The following is a 15,552-nucleotide window of genomic DNA, read 5'->3' as shown; positions in this document are numbered from 1 at the left end:
GTTTCCCCTATCCCAAATCCAACCTCACCAAATCAATGTCAGAGGAATTCCTAAAAGACACATTCAAACAGGACTGGGGAAAATATTGTTACAGTGCAAGATTAAGAAGTGTGCTGGCTGTATTTAGTCTGTATGCTGGCTTACTCAATCAAGTGTGCTGCTTTTATTTATTATATTAGCTCTAACCAAGCATCTCAGATTTCCTTAAATTTCTTCACCCTTTCACATCTTCCCTCATGAGAGTCTTTCAATTACAAGACAATTTCTCTATAGGCTAAGTAGGTGGCTTCTGCATGCAGTGTTTCAACTGCAGTTCTTTCAAGGTATGTTCCCTTCTGTTCATTTCTTGCCTGCTGTTTGATGTGATGCAAGTCTTCACCTATTTTTTTAAAATAATTTTTTATACAGTACAGTTCCTCTAGTAAATATTTGAAAGGGACAGTACATCATAGCTGCCATTATCACATGCAAAATAGGGGTGAAATCCTAACCCTGGGCTTGCTAGGATGGGTTAGATGTGGCAGATCTCTAGCTGAGTTGTAAGTTTTCCTTTTAGAGGAGTTTTCTTGTTTAGTACATATGTGAAATTAGACCCCCTTTTGCCCCAGTGCACATGACTTTACATTAACATAGAATCATATTTGTCATTTTACTTCCCATTCACTCAGTTTGGAGAGATCCTTCTGGAGCTCTTCACAATCCCTTTTTGTTTTGTTTTAATCACTCTGAACAATTTTGTATAGTCCACTACTCACCCCTAACTCTAGAACATTTATGAAATAAGTTGAGAAATACTGGTCTTGGAGGACTCAATTTTTACACCCCTCAATTGGGAAAATGGCTTCCTGTTCCTTAATCCATAAAACCACCTGTCTAATCCACAAAACAAACTGCTAAGCTTTACTGAGGGGTTTTCTCAAAAGATTTTTCCAAGGCTAAGTACACAATTATTATTATGTGCATTTGATCAAATGAAAGGTTTCAAAAGTTTAGAAGCAAGCTGGAATTCTGGACAGGAAGCTGTAAGTGGCAACCATGTTACTGTGCTTTTTGATCTAATCTGAAGGCCCTTCTTTGGTGCTCCAGTTTGAGCCAGTCTAAACTTGTTTTGAACTAATCAGGGTATAATTTCACTTCACCTCCATCTTTCATTCTCTAGAACCAACCTAGCTATTAACTCTCTGAGATGTTATGGTTTCTAAACATTTCTTCTAATCATGTACAGAAAACAGTCTTATCTTGACCAAGAAATCATTTTTTGCAATGGTTTTTGTTTTTCAAAAATAATGTGTCTTGGCTATGCATAAAACGGTGTGATTAAGAGCTATCAAAATCAAATGATCAAAGGCTTTATACTTGCTTAGCTGCTTGTTCTCTGTTTATTTGTCCATGGTAGGGGAAAGGTTAGTCCTTTAGCTAGCTACTCGTGGAGAAAAAAAAAAAGAGGGCATATAAACAGGCACATAGGTCAGCGTACCACAGATGAGTGACCATGACAACAATCTGGAAACCTTCAAATCCCCCAAACTTTTTAACGATGACTTTAAGAAAGAAGTACTAAAAGAAAACAATGTTTTGGCAAGGAGGGGGGTAATTAGTTCAAAGTTCAGGATCTTCATGCTTCTGGAGCTGTTGGGGGATTTGGAGGACATATGTAGAGACTAGGAGGTGGGAAGCCTGCTTGAGTTGCTTTCCTGTTCTTCATTATTATTTCCAGATTAAGTGGGGGTTGGAATGTACGTCAAGGGAATTCTATTTTTCAAAGGTAGAAGATAGACTGAGTTGTGTTGGGGCCCCAATTATCTGCTTCTGAGAAGCATCACGAGGCTTAGCAAAGGTTTCTCAACCATCCTTAGATGAACATTACTCATAAAGAGAAAGCACTATTACCAAAGGCATTGCACCAACAAGATGATAAAGAGGACACATATTTATTACTATTACTTTCCATTATTTTATCCAGAGGCCTTAAGCATGTCAATGGCATGTTTTCAGGTTTTTAAATATCATGCACTATGTTATATAACTGATACCTTGCCAAGTAGGAATTATCTTTAGTCAAATGATTTTTCGGATTTACTTTAGAAATGTAATTAGAAAGGAATATGAGTAGACATGGGGCTCAATTAAGACATGGTGTAATAGCTGACCTCAGAGAATTTGCTTTTTACTTAAAGTAGAACACATGAATTTATTATTGGTTCAGTTTGTCTTCAGAGCTACAAGGTACTTTTTTCTCATGGAATAATTTGAAAGTTAAATTAAATTAAATACTATTCTGACCAAAGAGGAAGTAGTTGACACAGAAGTTTCATTAAAAACTATTAAAAACAAAAATAGAATTTTCCACTGACCTAACCATTTGTCAGAATTCCCTGTAATAAATGACATTTCAACACAGACTATGGGTTGAATCTAACATTTTAGTGGAGTTTATACAGTTCTAAGTGGGTTAAGAAGTGTATCTAATGCTGTCCATCTGTGAAAAGAATGGACTTCCACTTATGGAAAGGGATTTCATGTTCCTCTCTCCCCATTGCAGCCCCCTCCCATGCAACCCCAAAATATGCTCTGGGGGGCCTTCAATCCACAGAGCAGATTTTGAGGCTGCATGGAGGGCTACAGGAGAAAGACAGGAATGTGAAATTCCATTAAGTGAGTGGAAGTCCATTTTGCTCATGCATGGACAGCTATGGATATATTGCTTAACACATTTATTCCCATGTAAATTCTGCCAAATTTGTCTTGATTATCTGTATCTATGTTACACAAATGTGTGCCAAGAAGTCATGCTATAATTAATTAAGAGGAAACTTTTCTTGTTGTTTTAATGTAGTTCAGAGGCTTTGCATCAAGTGGTACATAAATTTATTACGAGATCTTATTACTGTGTTATGAGATTTGTAAATTGAATAGATGAATGTGGATTAAGTAAATTGGCTGTATTGTTTGCACAAAGAGCAGCATGGTTTCATTTTATGTTCTGTGCCAAAACAAAGGTGGAATGCATTTCACAAACTTTTAATGCCCCGCAAAAATGAACCCACCCCTTTCAGCACCTGCTTATGAGGGGACAAGTGCTGGGGAAAGGAGAAAACACATCCCTGTTGCTAACCAGGCTGAAGCCCAATCACACTAGGATGCAAATCCAAATCCAAATCTTATTTCAACTAAAACAGTCCAGGGCAATAAATCTAAATTGTGCATGTGCACAATTAGTAGAATGTAGCGGGTTTTCTACAACCATGGTTCCCCCCCCCCCCTTTCTGATCAAATGAGTCAAAACTTACATGGCTTAAAATGGCTCCTACCATGTTTTATGGTTATCCTTCTCTGGAGAGTCACACATGGTTGCTCTTTACAGCCTGATGGTTTGTCTCAACAAAATGCAATCTAATTCCACAAAACTAGAGAGGTTTCTGCCTCCTTATGTAAAGCTGAATGAAAAAGGGGCTCTGATTTCCAAGGAAGATCTCCTGGTTTTTACAATCCTATCACCACTGTAATCACATTCATCATTACATTTCATCCAAGGAGCTCATGGTTTTCTTCCTCCCAATTTAACCTAACAACAACCTTGTGAGGTAGGCTAGGCTAAGATACTTTGACTGCTCCAAGATGCAGCTATTCACGCACCACTTACATCCCCACCTGCTGGCAATTCCTAAGCATAGTAAATATTCCACCACCATGTATTTAAAACAGCAACTAGTGTGGGAGAAAGACTAATATTTGTGGATACATGTCCAAACACAAGGACTTGGATTGTAAATGTGCCTTTCATAAAGAGATGCATTTCTTCTGTTCATAGAAGGCTAGTGGATGATCCCAGGGACAGGGGTGGAGGAGGTTAATTTTTGCTGATTGTCCCACTTCCTGCAGCTTCTTCATTGGTTGGATATTCAGAACTCTACCCACAGGATGCTCCAGCCAATGGAAGGAAACACAGCATTATCAGCCCCTCAAGACTGTAAACAGTTTACCATATTTTTCTCTCCATAAGACACACTTTTTTCCTCCTAAAAAGTAAGGGGAAGTGTCTGTGCGTCTTATGGCACTAATGTGTGGTTGATTGTTGGCCCCCTTTCTGGTCCCGCCCCCTTGCCCCGGCCTCCATTGTTTACTGTTTGGAGGCTGTTTGTTTTCCCAGCGACGTGTGACTGGATGATTAGATTATCTGTCTGGAAACTGTAGAAATGGCTCCCCTTCCTTTCCTTAGGAAGCTGCAGAACTGTGAGTTGAACCCCATAAAAACAGAATTTTTTTCCTTTGCAAAGTAAGCTGAACAACTTTGAGCTGATCCTCAAAAAAAGGGGCTTTTCCCCTTTGCAAAAGAAGCTGCACAACTTTGAGCTGATCCCCCCCAAAACGGGGCTTTCCCCCTTTCCTCCTCTAAAAACTAGGTGCATCTTATGGTCAGGTGCGTCTTGTGGAGCGAAAAATACGGTAATTTGCATCAGATTTTTAGATTTCAACAAGTCATTTTAGACAGTCTGGATACAAACAGATTAGTGAATCTGAATTAAATAGGAAACAACAAAGCACTTTCATATTCATTTTGCAAAATGATTTCATAACTTAAGCCTCTATTCTAGTCTATAGTGACCCGAAACCTTGTTATTCTCAGCTATTAGAGTGGATCCAGGCTTATAGCGCAATACTAACTATGCCCTATTTAATTCAGTGGGGCTTACTCCCAGCTTGGTGGATTTAGAATTGCAGCTTTAGTTAATTTCAAGGGTTTTACTTGTAGCATGACTAACTAAAGTCCCGCTGATTTCATTGGCCCTATTTTAAGCATTACTAAGTCTGGATCTAAACCATTCTGTTCAATTAAGGTGCAGACCCTGACAATTGGAGTTTGTGGAAAGAGGAAAGAGGTTGTATTGAGTATTCAATTTATGGCTTAATTAATATTACAGCATTTATTTATTATTGTAGTTCATTATTATTATTTATTCTTATTGTTTTCCAAAATGTATAGGAATGCAATAATTTTATCTTTAAATCAAATGCAAATGTAAATCAAGAAGAAGAATGCTAAATGTACATACCTGAGAACAGCTAGGCTACGATAAAGCCGCTGAGAAATTGGGGCTACTATGAATATCATCATTTTAATGATGATGATGATGATCTGATAAAAAAAATGTTCCTAAACTGTTCTCAATGTTCTACTATTTAAAAATTCCAGACGGTTCAGAACACCATGCCTGTTCTTTTATTATATGACACAAAAGTGGTGGCCGTACTCCCTGTTGAAGGGAAATTTCAAAAATTGTTAGTTTACACAGCATAAGGAACATTCACCTGTGATGTATGGCAGGGGCAGCTTAGCAGTGCAAACGGAACAGAACCTGCTTGCGTGTTTGTAAGTCTCATACTATGTGGCTGCCAGGAGCAAACAAGGGTAACCTAGAAATTGTATCCAACTCTGTCACAAAGACTTGGGATAAATTATAACACAGTAAAAATGATTAAGAAGGCTATTCCTACACAGCTACCTCCTCATCTGTTTATCTGTCTAAAAGCTTTTTTGCATAAAAAATACACAAGGCCAAACAGTCAAATTAACTACAGGCATTTCTTTTCCATATTAATCTTATCAATAGCACAGGTAGTTTAACCAAAACGACCTCATTATTATCACAAACTAACAGCTATCACAGTGCCACTGTTCACTGTTCAGGAAGCCTAATCTATCTAATAACAGCTTTTCTTCTTCTTCTTCTTCATATTCATATTTGTTAGGAACAGCAGAACTTGGGAGAATGTAGACCAAAAACACTATTTTTGTTCATTTATGTTTCACTTATCTCTACTACTTATCACTACATCTTGTGTATTAAGGCCCTATCATTAGATTTTATTCACAATATAGTACGCTACTAATTCAATTAGGATAAACAGAGGTTACCACAATGCCCTTTAACTAGCAATTATCATCAATTAGCTGAATTTATTCTGAGTCCCCTGTGGGACACAGATAATCAAGGATGAGTGTGTAAGCTCCGTTAACAATTCTTAGTTAGCCATAGTGTATCCAAACACAACAAAATCTGATTCCCTGGGGAAGGAGGGCAACCTAGGTATTTAGAAACATACCATCAGCAGCTGTGTGCTCCACAGAGAAAGAAAGCACACTGCCTCCAAACTGGGGCAGGAGGGAGACAGATAAATGAGTCACACCATATGGTAGGTGCCCATCCAGAATCCATTTTCATGTAATAGCTTGTGGTTGGTGGGCACATTTTTCTAGCAACTCAGTTCTGCAAACCAGCAGAAGACCAAGTTTATTCCCCCACAAACCTAGCAAACCTACTGTACTCCAAAAAGCCCCTTCTTCAACACAAACCAAGCGCTTGCTGTTGATTACCAAACACAACTGTCCCAATCTGTACCCTACTTTGCCATCATAATAATCAGTGCTTTTTTACCCCAGTTGCTCACTTGCTGTAACAATTTCATGGTATGTACTGGCACCAATTTTTCTATATAAAAAAAAGCACTGGTAATAATCCTTAGTAATAAACTCATCTGCACTTACTCATTATGGTACATCAGGGCACTGTCCTTCCTTGCACAATTGCATACTTTATGCACCTGTAGTTTGTGGTACAAGCTGGCATTTGTGTAAGAAGTTGAAAAAACTTTTGTGTAAGTTGAAAAAACTCTACCTAACAGAGTGAAAAAGCTATCTATCACCACCTTTTAGAAAAATTGAGGTGAAGTAGAAGTATCTAGATTCTTAGGAAACTCATCAATGGATAGCAAGGATTGCAGTGACCTCATTAATGAGGGATAAATCATTAAGGATTAATAATAAATTGCTCCTGGAATTCAGCTTAAACTCAGGGAGAGACTGCCTTTTCATTGGCAAGCCAGAAGCTTCAACAAACCATAGAAGTATTAAACTACCCAATGCTAATGTTTGGGTACTAATGTTTTGAGTACCTGAGTACATGACATTTATTTTGCCACACTTTTTAATCACTGTATTATTGTGCATGCCATTTCATTAATTGAATTAAATTGAGGCAAACCATTTACTCCAAGTGCAGGGTAAATTTATTGGTTTGTAGGACACAAAATGTTACAGTGCAAAATGCCAATGTAAAACTGAAAAACACATTCAAATCTGTCATGTTCAATATAGAATAGTTGTACATAAGCCTGTTCTTATACAATGTTAATCTTCTAGAGTATTATTATTATTATTTTATTTTATTTTATTTTATTTATTTATTTATTTATTTATTTATATCCTGCCTTTTTCCCAGATAATTTTTTTAGTTTAATTTTCTAAAATCATTTATGCAATAAATATTAGGTTTTATTCTTTGTTGCCTTAAGGATGCAATATTTGAATTCCTCTGAAAGCAAGGCATCTCCATTCTTTGGTTTTGGTTTCCTCTCCTGGGCAGTTCATCAATCTCAAGAGCAAATACTTCTCCCTGCAGTGAGATACCCCACTGCAGTTTTCTAAAATAATAAATCATCTCCTCTTGTTCCGTGCTACTTTCTAGTATCCTTTAGCTTACTTTGATTTCTGCCTACTACCAGAAACTAGGAGTTTAAAACTCATTAAATAGCTCTATCTGTGCATACAAAACATTCTCGTCTCAAAAAAATGCTGAAAGCAAGGAACTTCTTCCTAGTCATTAAAATCTATTGGCAAAAGGTGAAAGCATCCCTTTTACTTCATCAAGACAAACGTGAAGCTTATGTGTTCTCTGCACTATCAATCGCTGCTCCCGTAAATGTCCTCCAGATAATGTGGCAGGCATATTTTTCTCTTATGGCTGCAATCCTTAACTCACATTTATTCTGGTTCTATGCACGTTATATTCAGGGGGGGGGGGGACTCCCACTGAGTTCAGTGGGGCTTTCTTCCACATTGTGTGCATACAGTTGTACTCCCAAAGCCAAACTACACGTGCCATTAAAACAAGGACTTCACTTATTCCTTAGTCCTCTGTAGAATTCTTTGGGAGTTCAGGTGGTCCCACTACCTTCTGGGATTTACTGGAGTGTCTTATTAGATAGTTATCTCCCAAAGTGCCTTGTACCACCTGCAAATTTGCTTATGCATTGAGATTGCTTTCATGTCCAAACGGCTCTTCTGATGTAAGTATTATGGATAGAAAAAGACCCTAATACATATTGTCGAAAATCATTTTTGCTTATCTCAAATACTCTACAAGATGTTTTGCCTCCCAGTTTCATTAAGAGTGAAAGTAATTAGACCTAACTATTCTTCCTTCTAGGTGCATGAAGGCCAAAGTACACATAACATTAGTCACATGTTTAAGCAAGCATGCTTAATCTGGCTGCCTTTATTTTGGTGGGAAAGCAGACATTGGGCCCTGGAATGTGTTCCTGACCTGGAATGTGTACCAGATGTCTCCTTCCTGGCTGGTTTTTGCCATCAAATACACTGTTTACTGCAAACAGCATCTATGAGGAAAAAATAGCAGAGCGGCAGAATGCATTTTGAATAATAAGAACTGGTGTGGGACCTCAATCTGAATCAGGATCTGTCAGGGAACTGCCATCAGTGCCAGAGGGAGAGAGCAAAAGCCAGAGGGATTCCAGAGAGTGTCCAGGGATCGGGAGAAGCAGCCCATCTTCTGGGGAAGAGAATCAGCGTAGCACCAGTGGAGAAGGGGGGCAGATGGGGGAAGCGGCGAGGCGGTCCCATGAATCCTTGCCTGGGACCAGCAGGGAGAGTAGGGGTCCTCCGTTGCCCACGCCCTCCTTGCGCAGAAGGCTTTCACGCAGAGAGGGTAGGCGGAGACTAGGCATCAAGGAGCTTCTTTGCTGGAAGAAGTTTAAGAAACGCCCACTGACGGATTCTGCCAGCGACTAAGTCAGCCATGGGTGAGTGGCGTCCGGACAGATAAGGTTTACTTAGGCAGCCAGGCCAGGTGTTCGCACCCAGCAAGGGAGATAGTTGCCTGCTTACGCACGAGCAACCCCTTAGAAACCTTTACAGGATCGTATCCTGGATTTGGCCCTGAATCGCTTTTCCTCACTTATTCCACTCTTGGTAATAAGATGATACAGGCTAGACCCATTAAAATCAATGGGATTTGGTAATCATGGCTAACTTAAGTTCCATTGATTTCAATGCGTTTGCTTCATGATTAACAGTCAGAATCCTAACCATGTCCACTCAGAAGTAAGTCCTATTGAATTCAATGGAACTTACTGCCAGTGGCATTAGGATGGTAAGCTACTTAAATGCAGAACTTTATGAAACCTTTGACATCAATGACCCATGGCAGGGTACAAGGCAGGTAAGTGTTAACTTAAGTGTAATACATGACAGGTTACATTGCAAAGTCCACTTAAACTTTTAGCATTTTAAAAAAACAAGTAATAAAAATAATGCTCCTCAAGAGCAGGCTTGAACTTATATGTTCAACAGATAATGTATGAAAGTATGAATTATTTCTACTTCTACAAGTATCAGTAACCAATCCCATCAGCAATGACATAAAAGATAACATACAAAACAAATATAAACACATGTTTTTCAAAAAGTAGCTCCATAATAGTTTTCTGTTCATGAGATAAGTTAGAGCATGCTGTTTCTATTACCTTTAGTTTTAAAACCACACACATAAAAGTTGCAAAAAGAGTGTGAACTGCTAAATATAAATTTGTTAATGAATAGATTAATTAGTGAATTCACCCTTTAAAAAAAAAAAAGCTGAGGAACGGCATGATAAATACCTGCTTAGTAACCAAATTAAATTCAGCATCCACCCAAGTGGCAAAATTCAAGGAGAATGCTGAAAATAACCTCTTGAAAAAGGTGGCAGAAACTTTTTTAATCTTTAAAAACTAGTGCAAAAGCTTAGTGGCTCGAAATGAATGCACAGTCAAACAAGGCATGCTTTCCCCTTAAAAAGCTCTACTGTAACAGAAGCTAGGGCCCAGATGTTCTGTGGTTAAAGCTGTCGCTTCATTGCATGAAGGCACCGCAGGAGTGAAACATAGCCCTAGCATTCCTTCATCTAAAATTCATTTTTTGGCTTGTTTTTCTAACAGTTTCTTAAACTGACAAGTGAAGCCTAAAAGTTTGTCTTTTATATCATCATGAAGTGTATCCTTTTACAAAATAAGATTTCTGATGATGTGTTTATTCACTATTTTTCATAACGTATTTGACACATTAAAAAAAATGTAGGGGGGAGAGAATAGAGCTTTCAGAAGTCAAGGGTAAATGCTTCGACACCTTTCACATTCAAGAAGCTTCTGTGTCCAGGATCCAAACATGTTTTGCGGGGATCATGTTTAATATAACTTGTAACCGTAAGAATGTGGCAGCTTGTCCGATTGTATTTTAAAGACAAGATTGAAAGCGTACTCTTCTATTGTCTCCCTAGACAGATGGATGCCAACAGCAACAACAACAATATCTAAAACTATATTTGATTCAGAGATATTCATCAGCCTACGGAAGGTTTCCAGGGTGCCTCCAAAGTTGCCTAACGAATAAATCCAAACTTATATGTAAACTTGCCCCTTTAAATTAATGAATTTCTGTTTCCAACCATCAGACTAAAAAACCTCTGTTAACTCAACATTATTTGGAATTACTTTTAATTTAAATTTTTCACAACCTAATTTTCCAAATTAAATATTAACTTTTCAATGGTAGTGCCAACAACAACAAAAAATAGGTACTAAAATTAATTAGCAATGTCAAGTTGCCAACACCAAATCCTGAGATACACTACCGTATATAGTGCTTACATTCAAAATTGCACTTTTCTAGTCAGTTTTCTCCATGGAACAATGCTCAAGTGTCTCCAGACACACAGTCATGGATAAACACAATGTACATACCAAGAGTATACATAGACATACTAATCAGCAATATTATCATTATGGCAACATTTTTGGAGCCGTTGTCATCAGAGGAATCGCACGCTAAACTTATCTGTGTATTATGGCAAGAATGGGCATGTTCAGAACTGGAGAAAAGCAACCAAAAAAATGATTGCCCTAAATGATGAGCAACCCATTTCACAATGCAGTTGACACAAAGCACTAGAATTTAACCCCCTTTCAATCCTGTTCATAATCAATAAAATTTACAGAAGTTTAAATCCCCACAGTTCCAGTTTAACTGTGTCTGGTCATTATTATCAAAGCAGCATACAATAAGAAAAACAAAGGAAGAGATACAGATTCTAAAAACAATAAAACCTTTCCTACTATTATCATGAGATAAATTATGTGTTTCCAAGTGGTTTAGGTACTAACAGTTTGCTCTTATGTTTGTATGCTCCAGTAATAACATGCTGAGGTTGAACAAACACTATACCAATGCATCACAAAAATAATGTTATGCAATTGGCTTGGCAGGCAAATAGGCTTGTGATAAAATTTTAGGATGCATTTGACCTGGAGCCCTCAATGTGACCTCCATGAGCGCTGCAGCAACCTTATACAGAATACTTAACACTCAACTAAGGTTTCCCTGTCCTTACCAATTTCTATTTTATTTTACAAATACTAGGTTTAGGGGGTTTGGTTCAGGGTGTAGCCTTCTTTTTTTGTCTGTTTTATTTATTGTGTGATGTGTGCAGGTGTTTTTGCTTTTGCATTTTTGGAGGAGGCATGGTTCTGAGCATCCCCTGTTTTTCTTCTGCGAAACTGGCATGCTGTGGTACATACAACAGTTGCTTAGATTTCCAGCTTTGTCCCCAAGTGCCCAAAAGCTGGAGAGCTCTGATCTACACCCCCATATTGGGTCATACCAAAGTTGCAGTTCTGCAAGCAGGGCTTACTTGTGTGTAATTCTTCTTGAGTTATTTCACCAGCTCCTATTGAAAGTTGTACCTTTTCACAAGCACAACAGCGTTTAAAATAGTGTTCAAAGGGCCATTAGATTCTAGACCCTAAATCTGCCAAGTGCATGTCTGAACAACGAACAAGCATGCAAAAAGCACCTCTGGGGACCATGTGAAAAATTTGTTTGCACAAAAGGTCATTGTCAGCTGTACTGACATGCAACAGACTTAATGGCCATGTCCTGGATTAAAAACCTGTGTTTTTGTTTTTCCGGAAATGTAAGTGGCATAATTTAACTCAACTTCAATTTCAATTTGGGACATTTTCTAATATAGTATATTGCCATATGTTGAATCAGCCCATTGGTCCATCTAGTCCAGTACTCATTACAGTGGTACCTCAGGTTACAGATGCTTCAGGTTACAGAAGCTTCAGGTTACAGACTCCGCTAATCCAGAAATAGTACCTCGGGTTAAGAACTTTGCTTCAGGATGAGAACAGAAATCATGCAGTGGCAGCGCAGCGGCAGGCCCCATTAGCTAAAGTGGTACCTCGGGTTAAGAACAGTTTCAGGTTAAGAACGGACCTCCAGAATGAATTAAGTTCTTAACCCCAGGTACCACTGCACACTGACTAGCATCAGCTCCCCACAGTTTCAGACAAGTGTCCTTCAGAGCCCTATTTGCAGAAGTCAAGGACTGAACCTTGGGTCTTGTACATGCTAAAAAATGAGCTACAGCTGATAGCCCAGGAGTTATGCTGATTAGCCACCATACCTTCAACAGATGTTGTGGGACAGATTTACATCAAACCCTCATTAAATCGAAAGTAATATGGTGCATAATGCACCAGGGCAATCAAACCCTGAGGTCCATAGGGCAGAAATGCTTATTGGACTTGTTTGTTGTGTCTTGAGTTTCATTTATATCGTAATAGCTACTTACTGTATTCATCTGATTCTTGTCAGGTTTTTAAAGCATGTACACATAATTAGCTGTGCATCTGAAACAAGTTTACAGAACACCAACCTCAAGAATTGTGTGTCTCAGACTCATATCTGACTAGCTGGGAGTATTAAGATAGAATGCAGCTCTGAGTGTGTTTAGAATCGCCTAGACACATAGTGTTATATATATAGAATATCTGAGAGGTTTAAGATATACAAAAGGGGGCACTTCATTCAACATCATGTTGCTTGTGTGCACTCGGAGCATCTGTTACATAGCACCTAAGTCATTAAATGCTACTTCTGTGCTGCCATAAAGCTCTGGGGTTTTTTGTGTGTGTTTTTTTAAAACCCCTGTCATCTACAAACTAACATCTGCCTAACATGCATGTGACAAATTTAAACCCTCAAATTAGAAAAATATGTCTTATTATGTTGTACGCTTTACTAAGTGTACTTTTTACCCCAAACCAGTGATGAAAACACTACAGCCATCATGTTCTTCACAGAAAGCTGACATATCTATAGATGATGCCAACTATTTTCTCATATATATTTTGGAATTTGTTCAGCATGAGAAACCATTATCTTTTGAAATATCAGAATGTCAGAATTAAGGAAAAATTGGTACGCCTCAGTATTTTAAAAACAACAGGACATACAGAAACAAAAATCTGCAAATGGTATTTCCCGTTTTAAGTTTCTGTTGGTTTTGAAATCAAAACACAAAGCAGAAAAGAGTAGCAAACATGTGCCAGCTTTTAACAATCTTACTTGCTTTGCAATCACAGAAAAACCTAGTGAGTTTCAAATCTATGAACCAGCTTTCTGTTTAACGTATATATTTCACAACTATCTTAAGTAGACAAGAGGAGAGGAGTTAATCTTGTCAACTCTTCTGTAACTTGAATTTTTTTATTCTTCCCTATACTGAAAATTGCATTCCTCTTACACTGGACACACTGGTTCAAAATACTGCCTCCTCATACAATAAGAGCCTGGTAAAATCAATTATTAGTCATTTTTACACACGGGGGGGGGGGCAGTGGGGAGGGGAGAAGAGATTAGGTTTCTCCCAGTACATGAAAAGGCTGGTAGGAACTACAAATGGTAGAGTTCAATACACTACCACAAGGTGATGTTGAGGAGGATTCCTACGGAAATTAGTGGGTGTAGGTGTAAAAGATGGAAGCAATAATCAAAAATGGTTGTGGGAGCTGGACCTAGGATCCCTGATGCGTCCAGATCCAGGTCCCATGAACACCTTTGAGAAAGTTGTACTACATATTCAGCAAGGCTTGAAATGTTTCTACACCATGTACTCCAAAAGCTATTCTTTGGATGTAAAACGTTGTGTCATATACGGTCATAAACAGACTAAGAATTATTTATATTGTTGTTTGTTTGTTTGTTTATTCAGTTTATCTCCCACCCTTCTTCCTCAAGGAGTCCAGGGTGGCAATTACCATATACTTTATATATTTTATAGCATCCATCATTTTGACTAAGCACATCACTGAAAAGTTAGTTTATGTAGTGCAAAGATCAAACTGGCAACCCAATCCTATATATGTTTATTCAGAATTGATTGTAGGATTGCTGCCTAAAACCTATGCAGACTTACATGGGAAGGAAGCACCCTTGTGCACAACATCAATCTACTTCTGAGTAGACATGCACTGGACTGAGCAAGACATATGAAGATGATGTATACATAAAATAATCTATATCAGATAAAGAATCTGATACTATCAGCCTGCTGCAAATTTTTATTGCAGGTTCCCCACCAAGTTAAATTTCTGAAAATGTGAAACCACTCAGGAGAGATTAGTTTCATTAGATCTGAAATCTGTGGCACATAGCTCGATGTATATATTAGTGAATCAGGTCCCTGGTGGAGATTCTCTGACTTGATCCCATTAGTATTACAACCCCTTTGTCTGGCGACTGACTCATAAAGAAGCAAGTTCTGTACTGAGCAGAAATTATGCCATTTTGGTCCCGCCTTCCTTCTTACTGAGCATCTCAACAAAGCATAGTAAACAAATCATACAAGAGCTGTGATTTTGCAGGATTATTTCAAATGACTGTCTCATTTGTAAACATATACTTTACACACAATTGCCACATGCTACTATATACTTTGGGGAAATTTTTTTTTTTTTTTTAAATGGCATTGCAGGGAAGTGGAGATACCAAGAACAGAATCATCTGGTCCCTTGACTCAATAGTTAGCTCCCTTGTTCCAGGGTGACCCACAGTGGTTGATTCAAAAGGAGCATTCTCTTTCTGTGGCATTGGCAAGGATATTGCATTTATATATAACAATAAGCTAACCAGCTTGAGAAAGGCATAATACTTTCCCACAGGAGTGTTAAATGGGTCCAGAACAAATAAACTTGTGGTGAGGGCTTTTTTTTTTAGAGCAGGGATACCCTTCAATTATATGCTCTTTGATAAAAAGCTGTATCTGTAAGTGATTAAGAGTTACTTTATAGTCACAGTTTCAGCTCTGTTGAAATAAACGTGTAATACAAGCCACACATATTTCATATTCATTCCATCCAGTAACATCTTTCTTGTTTTGTTCATTTAATTGCTGTGAACTGCCAGACCCCATTGCTAGACTAATCCACTGAATTTTCCAAAAGGTGCAGTAATAAAAACAAACAAAACCATCTGGAAACACACATTTGTTTCTCTAGAATATTTTGTTTAAAATATTACTAGTTTTAGAGACTTATGGAGAGTTTAAAAGAAACTTGCTAAGAATAATATAACATCGATCATGAGCAGTT

At 38.1% G+C, this 15,552-nt stretch overlaps 1 protein-coding gene across 2 annotated transcripts in view; it reads right to left on the bottom strand.

Annotated features, from left to right (window-relative positions):
• Window positions 1-15,552, bottom strand: part of NDNF (neuron derived neurotrophic factor) — a 34,946-nt gene that overhangs the window by 16,979 nt on the left and 2,415 nt on the right. The gene's annotated exons all lie outside the window — the stretch shown is intronic.

The sequence above is a fragment of the Podarcis pityusensis genome (genome assembly GCF_964106645.2).
Source record: "Podarcis pityusensis genome assembly, chromosome: 9".
Taxonomy (NCBI): Eukaryota; Metazoa; Chordata; class Lepidosauria; order Squamata; family Lacertidae; genus Podarcis; species Podarcis pityusensis.
This window is presented reverse-complemented; position numbering and strand designations above follow the sequence as displayed.